This window comes from Gekko japonicus, unplaced genomic scaffold (genome assembly GCF_001447785.1).
Source record: "Gekko japonicus isolate JY-2015 unplaced genomic scaffold, Gekko_japonicus_V1.1 scaffold6486, whole genome shotgun sequence".
Taxonomy (NCBI): domain Eukaryota; kingdom Metazoa; phylum Chordata; class Lepidosauria; order Squamata; family Gekkonidae; genus Gekko; species Gekko japonicus.
The window spans coordinates 9098-18857 of record NW_015165453.1 but is presented as its reverse complement, the minus strand read 5'-3'; the positions used below and the strand labels follow the sequence as shown (position 1 = coordinate 18857).

Sequence of the window (9760 nt, the reverse complement as noted above, 5' to 3'; positions counted from 1 at the left end):
TAGATGACTGCCTGCGGACTTGCTGCCATAGTTGTTATACTTTTTATTTCTTTTCTGTTTGCGGTTTTAAAAAATGCTAAAAAGCTTTATGGTTTTACCAAAGGACAAGACAAACGTGGACAAACACGACCTAATCAGAGAACGAGTGTAACGAAAACAGTTGTGAGAGTCTGACCCACAAATGAAGCCATCAACAAGACTTGCAAAGAAAATGCTTACTATGTATTACAGTCTGAAGCACTACAACACAATAAATAAATCCCCACAAATCGTAAGAAAATCCTAGTGTAAAGGTACATCATCAACGTCGTCTCCGGATTATATAACAACGTTTCAAAATTGGATCTTCATCAGGACATGTCAGAGTAGGACAAAAGTTCTCTTGTTCGTAAAGTGCTTTACAAGAAGTCATGAAAGATAATACATCCAGATAGGACGCTGATCTCAGGAAATGTTCAGGCTCAAGTGTGCTGCTAAGCTTCTAATGGATCCTAGGCGTCTCTACCATAGGACACCTCTAAGCAATTCCTAGAGCTATGCTACATCACTTCTCCGTTGTTCCAGAAGAGACGCAGCACCGCAGTCGGCGTCACCAACCCGACCCCACCCACAACCTTGGCACCGGTTGCCCGGCACTGCGTTGACAACCCTACTTCAGAGGTACAAAACTCCTTCAACGGGGACCTGAGAGAAATTCAATGAACACAGCTGCTGAGTGCGCCCCCTCCCCAAATTTCTACTTACCCAGAAACAGGAGGACAAGAATGACGATCAGCACGACAAAGAAGGTGTTCCCGTAGATCACCAGCAGGCGCACCAGGCGGGACCTGAAGATCTTCTGCCATCTGTGGAGAGAGAGGAAGAGAGAAGGAAGACCGGGTTATTCTTTCCAAAGAGGACTCCCCGTCAGTATGCCCGCTAACTGTTCAGAAGGGATAACATGATCTTGCCTTCCTTCTGGAACTTGCCGTCTACCTATACGGCTCAACAGAGACAAACATCAATGAACACCTGTTGCTGCGGAGTGTCTTACAGAGGCACGGCTGTCCTGGTTGCCCAGCAGCGGCAGATAACCTCCGAGGCCTGGGCCAAGCGTAATGCTTAGAAGCTGACCGTTGCCAAGCAACTGAGGCAGGCCCAGAGACTCTCTTCTTCCACGAACGGCCCTGTCCTGCTCCCAATAAGAACCATAGATTCCACTGGAGACATGAGCTGTGCCTAGATTATTGTGGAAATCAGGATCCATTTTTCAGCCCTATAACTGAGGAAGAATGCTTTGAAACGTCTGCCACACCTAGGAAGGGCGTTTTTCGGCTGCGGAAGTTCCTTTGCGCTATGGGACATCCCCCGCCTTGTTTGTGGACACTATTGTACTGAAAGGATATAGAGGTGGTCTCTTGCCGGATTCTTTTTCTATTATTGAATTGTCATACCCTTTCTTGTCCGTTTCTTGTACTGCAGCTTGTGGTTTTGAACTGTGACCACCAATTCTACTTTATTAATTGATTTACTGTACTTACGTTGCAACAGACTAATGTCTACTGGTACTATGTGGAATCTGTGATTTTTTTTGATCAAATACTTTGGCCACCCAATGAGAAGGGAGCACTCGCTGGAGAAGAAGACCCTGATGCTGGGAAAGACTGAAGGTCAAAGAAGACGGGGACGGCAAAGGATGAGATGGTTGGACAGTGTCATAGATGCAACGAACATGAAGTTGAGCAAACTTCAGAGGACGGCGGAAGACAGGAAGGCCTGGTGTGATCTGGTCCATGGGGTCGCGAAGAGTCGGACTCGACTGTGTGGCCTAATATGCTAATGAGTTTTGCTGTTGGGTGTGGCCTATTATGCTAATGAGTTCCTGCTGGGCTTTTTCTACAAAAAGAGCCCTGCAAGGGCCTCCCTTTCTTTTAAAAGAGTGGCAAAGTTAGTTTCCTAAACCAGAGGGGTGGCCATGACAGACTTCCCCTTGGCTTCAGAATCTTTGAGGCCCGCCACACAAGAATGACTCACCAATTTATACAATTAGATTCAGGCAGCTGTTTTGGTCTGGAGCAGCAGAACAAAATTCAAGTCCAGTGGCACCTTTAAGACCCACACCTTTGAAATTAATTGAATTAATTTGTTAAGCTTTCTTGGTCTTAAAGGTGCCGCTGGAGTCGAACGTCTCGCCCTTGTTGTTAACGCCTTTATTATCTGCATGCCAATTTGCTGTCTTAGTTAACGCCAGTGTTCCCTCTAAGCGGACTCAGTGTGAGCCAGCTCACAGTTTTCTAGCCTCTAGCTCACAGACTTTTTGTCTCCACTCAGGAAGGAGGGCTCCAGAGCAAACTAGTGTATGTAGTAGTTAAATCGCTTACCCACAACTGTAATGCCGGTAGCTCACCAGGTAGAGTTTTTGCTCACAGGACTCCACAGCTTAGAGGGAGCATTGGTTACCGCATGTGTTATTCTAATCTTAGCTGTACTTACTGCTCAATTACTTATGCATCTTGACTCTAATTAGCTCTTCCTGGCAACTAACACCCCCCCACACACACACACCTGTATATAATTTTTAGGGAAATCTGTTTCTATACATTCGAAGAAGTGTGCATCTATACATGCAGAGTCTCTCAGTTCTCACATGTACCCAGGGTCGGGCTTCGTTCTCACATCTGTTTGACAGCTCTCGCATTTGTGTGCTAATCGGCCGCCATTCATTGATCTTACCGCCTTGATCCAATCTCAGCTTCACTTATGCATCTTAACTCTGACTGGTCCTTCCTGACTCTTACACACACACCATCTTTCTGTATGTAAGACTTGAAGCTTTCAGTTTGTCTGAGGGAAGTGTGCTTGCATATGAAAGTTTACAGCTTAAGTAGACTTTCTTGGTCTTAAGAAAGAGAAGAGAGAAGAAGCTGGATTTATACCCTGCCCTTCATTCGGAGTCTCAGAGTGGCTTACAATCTCCTTTCCCTTCCTCTCCCCTGTGAGGTAGGTGGGGCTGAGAGAGCTCTTGAGAGAAGAAGAGGAGGAAGAGATTGGATTTATAGCCTGCCCTTCACTACCCAAAGGAGTCTCAGAGCAGCTTACAAACTCCTTCCCCTTCCCCTCCCCACAACAGACACCCTGTGAGGTAGCTGTGGCTGAGAGTGCTCTTTTGGGAACTGCGCTTTTTCAAGAACAGCTGTGCCAGAACTATGGCTTGCCCAAGGTCATCCAGCAGCTGCGAGCGGAGGAGTGGGGAATCAAACCCGGTTCTCCCAGATTAGAGTCGACGCACTTAACCACTACACCAAACTGGCTGTCTTAAAGGTGCCTCAAAATTTATACAGTGTCTGATTAGTTTGGGATTTTTACAGAGCAGTGGTAGCTGAGCGCGTTTTACGCCGGCAGCAAGCTTTCCATTTTGTTTCTCAAGTTTCATTCGTGGAATTGTAACAGATTAGCCCAGGGGTCCCCAACGTGGTGCCTACGGGCACCACAGCACCTAATAGTGTTTTTTAGAAAGCGGAGGGGGTCAGGTGGGACTGTGCAGATTTTTAAAAATACTGCTTCAGCAGCAGCTGTCACCACCACGCAAGGCTCTTCACTCTGTGACTGAAGGTGAGCTGTGGCAGCCATTTTGTGGCTGGCTCTGCCTCCTGCGGCAGCCATTTTCTTTGGAGTGTCAGAATTCCAAAGGTGCCCAGAGACTCCAAAAGGTTGTGGACAAAAGACACTTAATTCACCCAGACCGCGGCATTCAGCTTTGTGCAACATTTTTGGCATATGCGGATCCTGTATCAACTTTATGCCACATACTTTTTGGCAAAGGGACTCCTGACCCTGGGCTCAGAGCCTCTGCAAATGTCAGTTCCCTTTTGAGAAAGTCTTTAGGCAACTGCAAGAAGCCAAGCTGACTCTTCCCCTACTTCCCTCTCACTCACAAGGACGCCTGCTTATTCCTTGCACTTCCCACACACCCTGGCAAGCAACCTAACCTCCTTTTATCAGTTTTTGCATGCTAATTACTCTCTGTCTCATTATCTACCCATCAGGTTTTTATCCTGCCCTTCAAAGGAACTCCAGATGTGGTTTACTGTGTGGTTAAGTGTGTGGACTCTAATCTGGGAGAACCGGGTTTGATTCCCCCACTCCTCCACTTGTAGCTGCTGGATGACCTTGGGCAAGCCATAGTTCTCTCAGAGCTGTTCTCTCAAGAGCCGTTTCTCTCAGAGCTCTCTCAGCCCCACCTCCCTCACAGGGTGCCTGTTGTGGGGAGGGGAAGGGAAAGGAGTTTGTAAGCCGCTCTGAGACTCCAAGTGAAGGGAGGGGGATAGATCCAATCTCTTCTCTTCTTCTCTTGTTCCTCCTCCATTTTACCTCACAACTGTACTGTGGGGTAGGCGAGGCTGATAGGCGCAGGGTCACTCATGGGTGACCTGAACCCGAGACTTTACAGCACGGAGCCCACACAATAGCCCGGAGGACAAGAGGAGACATTCGGTACCTCTCGCTGCTACCAAACTGCCCTGCCGGTCATGAATTCATCCCGCTGCACAGCGCCTCACCTTGTGGCTGAGATAAAGGGAATGCAGAGGAGAAACACCAGAATGACTTCGGCGTAGAGGAAAGTGGCCACAGCAGCCCACTGGAGACTCATGGTGGGAACCTTCAAAAAAAGTCCAGTCCAGAAAACGGTGGGAGTTCCACGGGTAGATACAATTTATCTTCGCTAGATGGGAGAAAAAACACTTTTTTTTAATTAACAATTTTCAAGTGTTACAACATAAAATTGAAAATCACAAAGATTTAGCCTTGCTTCTTGTATACATACACTCCTAAAGTCTAAAACAACATCTTACTTACATTCAAGCTGAAATAAATTTAAACGTACATTTAAAAATAAATCATTTTCTGATATTGTGGATTATCTTATTTAGGCTGCGGTCCCACGGAGCATTAGCCACGCTACTGAGACAGATGGTAGGCGGATTTTCCGGGCGCGATCACACCACAACATCTGGGAAGCGTAGAGCTCTCATGGCTTCCCGCCGAAGATGCGGAGTTAAAAACTAGTACCTCCGAGGTTTCCGGAAACCGCAGGGCAAGGGCTGGTGTCTGATCGCGTTTCCGATGGTAGTCTGTGGCATCCGGCACCCACCCATGTCCCGTCGCAAACAGGTTTTTTCCCCCCAAGTCTCCACAGGATGCGCACAAGTACCCAACAGCGCATGCGCACGAAGAGGAAAGCGAAAGTTCCGTTGCTCCGCAGAATCGTGCATGCCGTTGGTGGGATCGCGCCGCGCCACTTCTTTGCCACACTGCAGGATCGCTGTGTGATCGCCACCTTGCCCCTACCCACGGGACCTCGATGGGACCTGCGATCAGGCGGCCGCGCGTTATTTTGCTTTGGGCCAAACTGCCACGCTCCCCCGCCCCCGCATTTTACGGCCCGTGTGACCGGGACCATAATCTCTTTTTCCAACATAAAGCTTATAACAAGATACCAAACTGCAACTACTTTTTTAGTGTAGTTTTCTGGCGATGAGTTTGTTAAATTGAATGAAACCTTTTGCAATATAAAGTGTTCCCGAATCCGATTGTACCATTGGGTAAGTGATGGGGGGGTTTTGTCTATCCATCTAGATGCAATAAGAATACATGCTATGGCTATCAGATTTGCTATTAATTCTTCGTTATTCCTTTCTTTCCTAGGTATTGGCCATTTTTCTAACAGAAAAAACTCAGGAGAAAAAGGCAGTAAGTCTACTGTAGTAACCTTCTTAATTTTAATAACTATTTCTTTCCAGAATTGTTTAATAACAGGGCAGTGCCACCAACGAGAAAACACATTTGATTACAGAACTTGCAATGCAAAGTTATAGTATCTTTGTAGTATCGATTCAGAAGCTTCTGCTATCAACCAAATGGTATCCTTGTAGTAATCTGGAAATTTCCTCCAAGGGACGCAGACTTTGAGGCCTCTCTCTTGGCCACTACCCGTTTTAGTCTGGGAGACCCTTAAACTGTAGGAAAGATGCGTAAGAACACCTCAGACAGAAGGAAGAAGGATTTGTAGGACCTTGCTAATACACCTGCTTTGACAAGCTTTTAACCTTCCCTGAAATAAAGAAAAATCAACAAAACAAAAGGGGCCCAATCCCTACGACCACACAGATTTAGGGCAGGAGAAGGTTACTTCTTCAACTGAGAAAGGGGCCAAAAAGACACGCCACCAAAAGTGGTTATCGGAACGACAGACGCGGGAAAGGAAAACACGCTCCAAAATCCTCTGTGCCCAGAGGCCTCTGGATTGCAAGCTCAATTTGATCGGGAGAGACGCCCTCTAGAAACTCCTTTCAGGAAGTACAGACGTCCATGCAAGACTCACATGTTGTTTCTGTTTGGGGCTGGCTCCACCCAAGCAGCTTGGCCAGCTAGCGCACCAGACGCTGGCTGCTGACCACCAGCTGGTCACCCCGGACTCAGAAGCCGCATCCAACACCCCCCTCTTCACACCCAGATAAGGCGAAGAATGCAATACTTATATTCCCACATGCACAGAACATAAGAACATAAAAGAAGCCAATGTTGGATCAGGCCAATGGCCCATCCAGTCCAACACTCTGTGTCACACAGTGGCCAAAAATACCAGGTGCCATCAGGAGGTCCAGCAGTGGGGCCAGGACACTAGAAGCCCCTCCCAGTGTTGCCCCCCCAAGCACCAAGAATACAGTTCACAGACATACTTATGCCGAAATAAGCTATTTCAATCATAAGAACATATGAAAAGCCATGCTGGATCAGGCCCACCTAATCCAACACTCTGTGTTGCACAGTGCCGAAGATCCAGGTGCCATCAGGGAGTCCACCAGTGGGACCACAACTCCAGAGCCCCCCCACCCCCAAGCACTAAGAAGGCAGGGCACCTCTGCCCCAGACAGATTCTTCCATCTATACCTTGTGGCCAAGGCTCCCTCTAAACTGTGGAGTCTTGTGAGCAAAAATTCTACTTTGTGAGCTACCGGCATTAAAGCTGTGAGCGAGTGATGTGGCTACTGCATAAATCAGTTTCCTCTGCAGCCCTTCTTCCTGAGCTGAGACAAAAACGTGTGCGCTGGAGGCTAAAAAACTGTGGAGCCCTCCTTCCTGAGCGAAGACAAAAATGTGTGAGCCGGAGGCTAAAAAACTGTGAGCCAGCTCGCACTAACGCAGCTTAGAGGGAACACTGCTCTGGAGCCCTCCTTCCTGAGCGAAGAAAAAAATGTGTGAGCCGAAGGCTAAAGACCTGTGCGCTGGCTCACACTCACTCACCTTAGAGGGAACACTGCTCTGGAGCCCTCCTTCCTGAGTGAAGACAAAAATGAGTGAGTTGGATTTATACCCCGCCCTTCACTACCCGAAGGAGTCTCAGAGCGGCTTACAAACTCCTTTCCCTTCCCCTCCCAAGAGACACCCTGTGAGGGAGGTGGGGCTGAGAGAGCTCTTTCGAGGACTGCCCTTGAGAGAACAGCTCTGAGAGAACTGGTGACTGACCCAAGGTCACACCAGCAGCTGCATGTGGAGGAGTGGAGAATCAAACCCGGTTCTCCCAGATCAGAGTCCGCCGCTCTTAACCACTACACCAAAATGGCAAGGCCTTCTTTCTCGGGGAAGGGGACTTCTTCCCCAGTCAAATTCCCTGGCACCCAGTATTTTTTAGGCCCCAGGTTAAATCCATCCTACTTACATACAATCTGAATCACATGCACATTAAGAGCAATTACCTGTGATCTTTGTTTTATTGCTGCATTTATTGTGCTGGGTTGCTGCTAGTCCCACTGGGCATCTTTACAACAGAGAGGCAGGACAAAAGTTCCTACAGGACGGTACTAAAGGACATCTCACGTTCATGGAAAATCAGCACGCCACTAAGCAAAGGAAATGGCCAAATCTGCCAGTCTCCTCCACGGCACACCTGCTAGGGACCCATCCCCACCGGAACACAGATGTAGCAACCAGACTCCAAGTAACACCCCATCCGCTGGCTTCCTAAAAGCAGCATCGGCCCACACCAAGAGCACGCTGTGGCAGGATTCGATGCTCTGAAGGAAGAGGGAATGGGGCACGATCAAGAAACCGGGACAAACCCACAGGATACCCTTCATGAACATAGCTATAAGAACATAAGAGACACCAATGTTGGATCAGGCCAAAGGCCCATCCAGTCCAACACTCTGGGTCACACGGTGGCCAAAAACACCAGGTGCCCTCAGGAGGTCCACCAGTGGGGCCAGGACATTAGAAGCCCTCCCACTGTTGAACCCCCCAAGCACCAAGCCATCTCTGTTTAGAGAAGTTCTCAGCTTCCAGAACCCTCTATAAATGATTTCCACTTACGTAGAGTTCTTGAAAGTACTCGGTGGCTATGCATTCGTTGCCAGCCCTTAGGAATTATTATTTGCAGGGCTAGCTCTAGAAAACCTAGAGACATCACTCTGTCAACAAAAGTCTGTATGGTCTAAGCAATGGTATTCCCAGTAGGCTGGGAATATTCCCAGTATGGCTGCAAGAGATGGACTATAAGGAAGGCCGAGCGCTGAAGAATAGATTCTTTCAAATTATGGTGCTGGAGAAGACTATTGAGAGTCCCAAGGAGATCAAATCAGTCAATCCTAAAAGAAATCAACCCTGCGAGTTTCTATCAACCCTGACTGTTCCCTGGAAGGCCAGAGACTGAAGCTGAAGCTCAAATACTCTGGCCACCCAATGAGAAGGGAGCACTCACTGGAGGAGAAGACCCTGATGCTGGGAAAGACTGAAGGTGAAAGAAGGGGACGGCAAAGGATGAGATGGTTGGACAGTGTGCTCGACGCAACGAACATGCAGGTGGCAAACTCCGGAGGACGACGGAAGACAGGAGGGCCTGGCGTGATGGGGTCCTCGGGGTCGCAAAGAGTCGGGCTTGGCCGTGCGACTGAACAACAACAACAGCAAGCTCTAGAAACCCACCTGCGAAGGTGAGTTACTGCTTCAGCTCTGCGAGGCGAGAAAGCCAGACTACCTGCACTCAAGTGACCCAAACAGAACCAAGCAACTGCACCTTATATGATGATAAAGGAAGTCACGCTTTCCTCCAAGGGCAAGGTAGCAGCACCCCAGTAAAGGTGCTTTGCAGTTCTCTCCATTTATCAACCAGCCCATTCTCAAGGGCTTTAGGGCAGGTCCTTCTCCTTTTTATATATGAGACACGCTTGCCCTTTGGTTTCAGCTAAGCGCCAGCCAAGAGCCAGACAGGATAAGCCCTTCTAAGTCAACATGTGCCGGCTTGCGCCACAAGCCTGATCGCCCCGAACGGGGCCTGTCGCCAACACAACTACAGGCTGGAAGTACAGTTTGACAGACAGAGGTCTGGGGGGGAACAACAGGAAATTGGGGGGGGGAGAATACACACGATACAGATTTTTTATAAGGGCCATTCTGTATAAAGCAGAGATGTCAAGCTCATTTGGATGAAGAGGAAGAGAAGGAGGAGATTGGATTTATACCCCGCCCTTTACTACCCGAAGGAGTCTCAGAGCGGCTGACAAACTCCTTTCCCTTCCCCTCCCCACAACAGGCACCCTGTGAGGTAAAAGAAGAAGAGAAGAGATTGGATTTATACCCCGCCCTTCACTACCCAAAGGAGTCTCAGAGGGGCTTACAAACTCCTTTCCCTTCCCCTCCCCACAACAGACACCCTGTGAGGTAAAAGAAGAAGAAAAAGAGATTTGATTTATACCCCGCCCTTCACTCCCCGAAGGAGTCTCAG

At 48.5% G+C, this 9760-nt stretch overlaps 1 long non-coding RNA gene across 1 annotated transcript in view; it reads right to left on the bottom strand.

The window, feature by feature from the left end:
• Positions 1-750: 750 nt before the first annotated feature.
• LOC107109991 overlaps positions 751-9760 on the bottom strand; it is a 14206-nt gene continuing 5196 nt past the window's right edge. The window contains exons 2-3 of the long non-coding RNA XR_001482496.1: positions 4539-4702; positions 751-845 (exon numbers count right to left, since the gene is read on the bottom strand). This is a non-coding gene — a long non-coding RNA (uncharacterized LOC107109991). The remainder of the gene's footprint in view (positions 846-4538; positions 4703-9760) is intronic.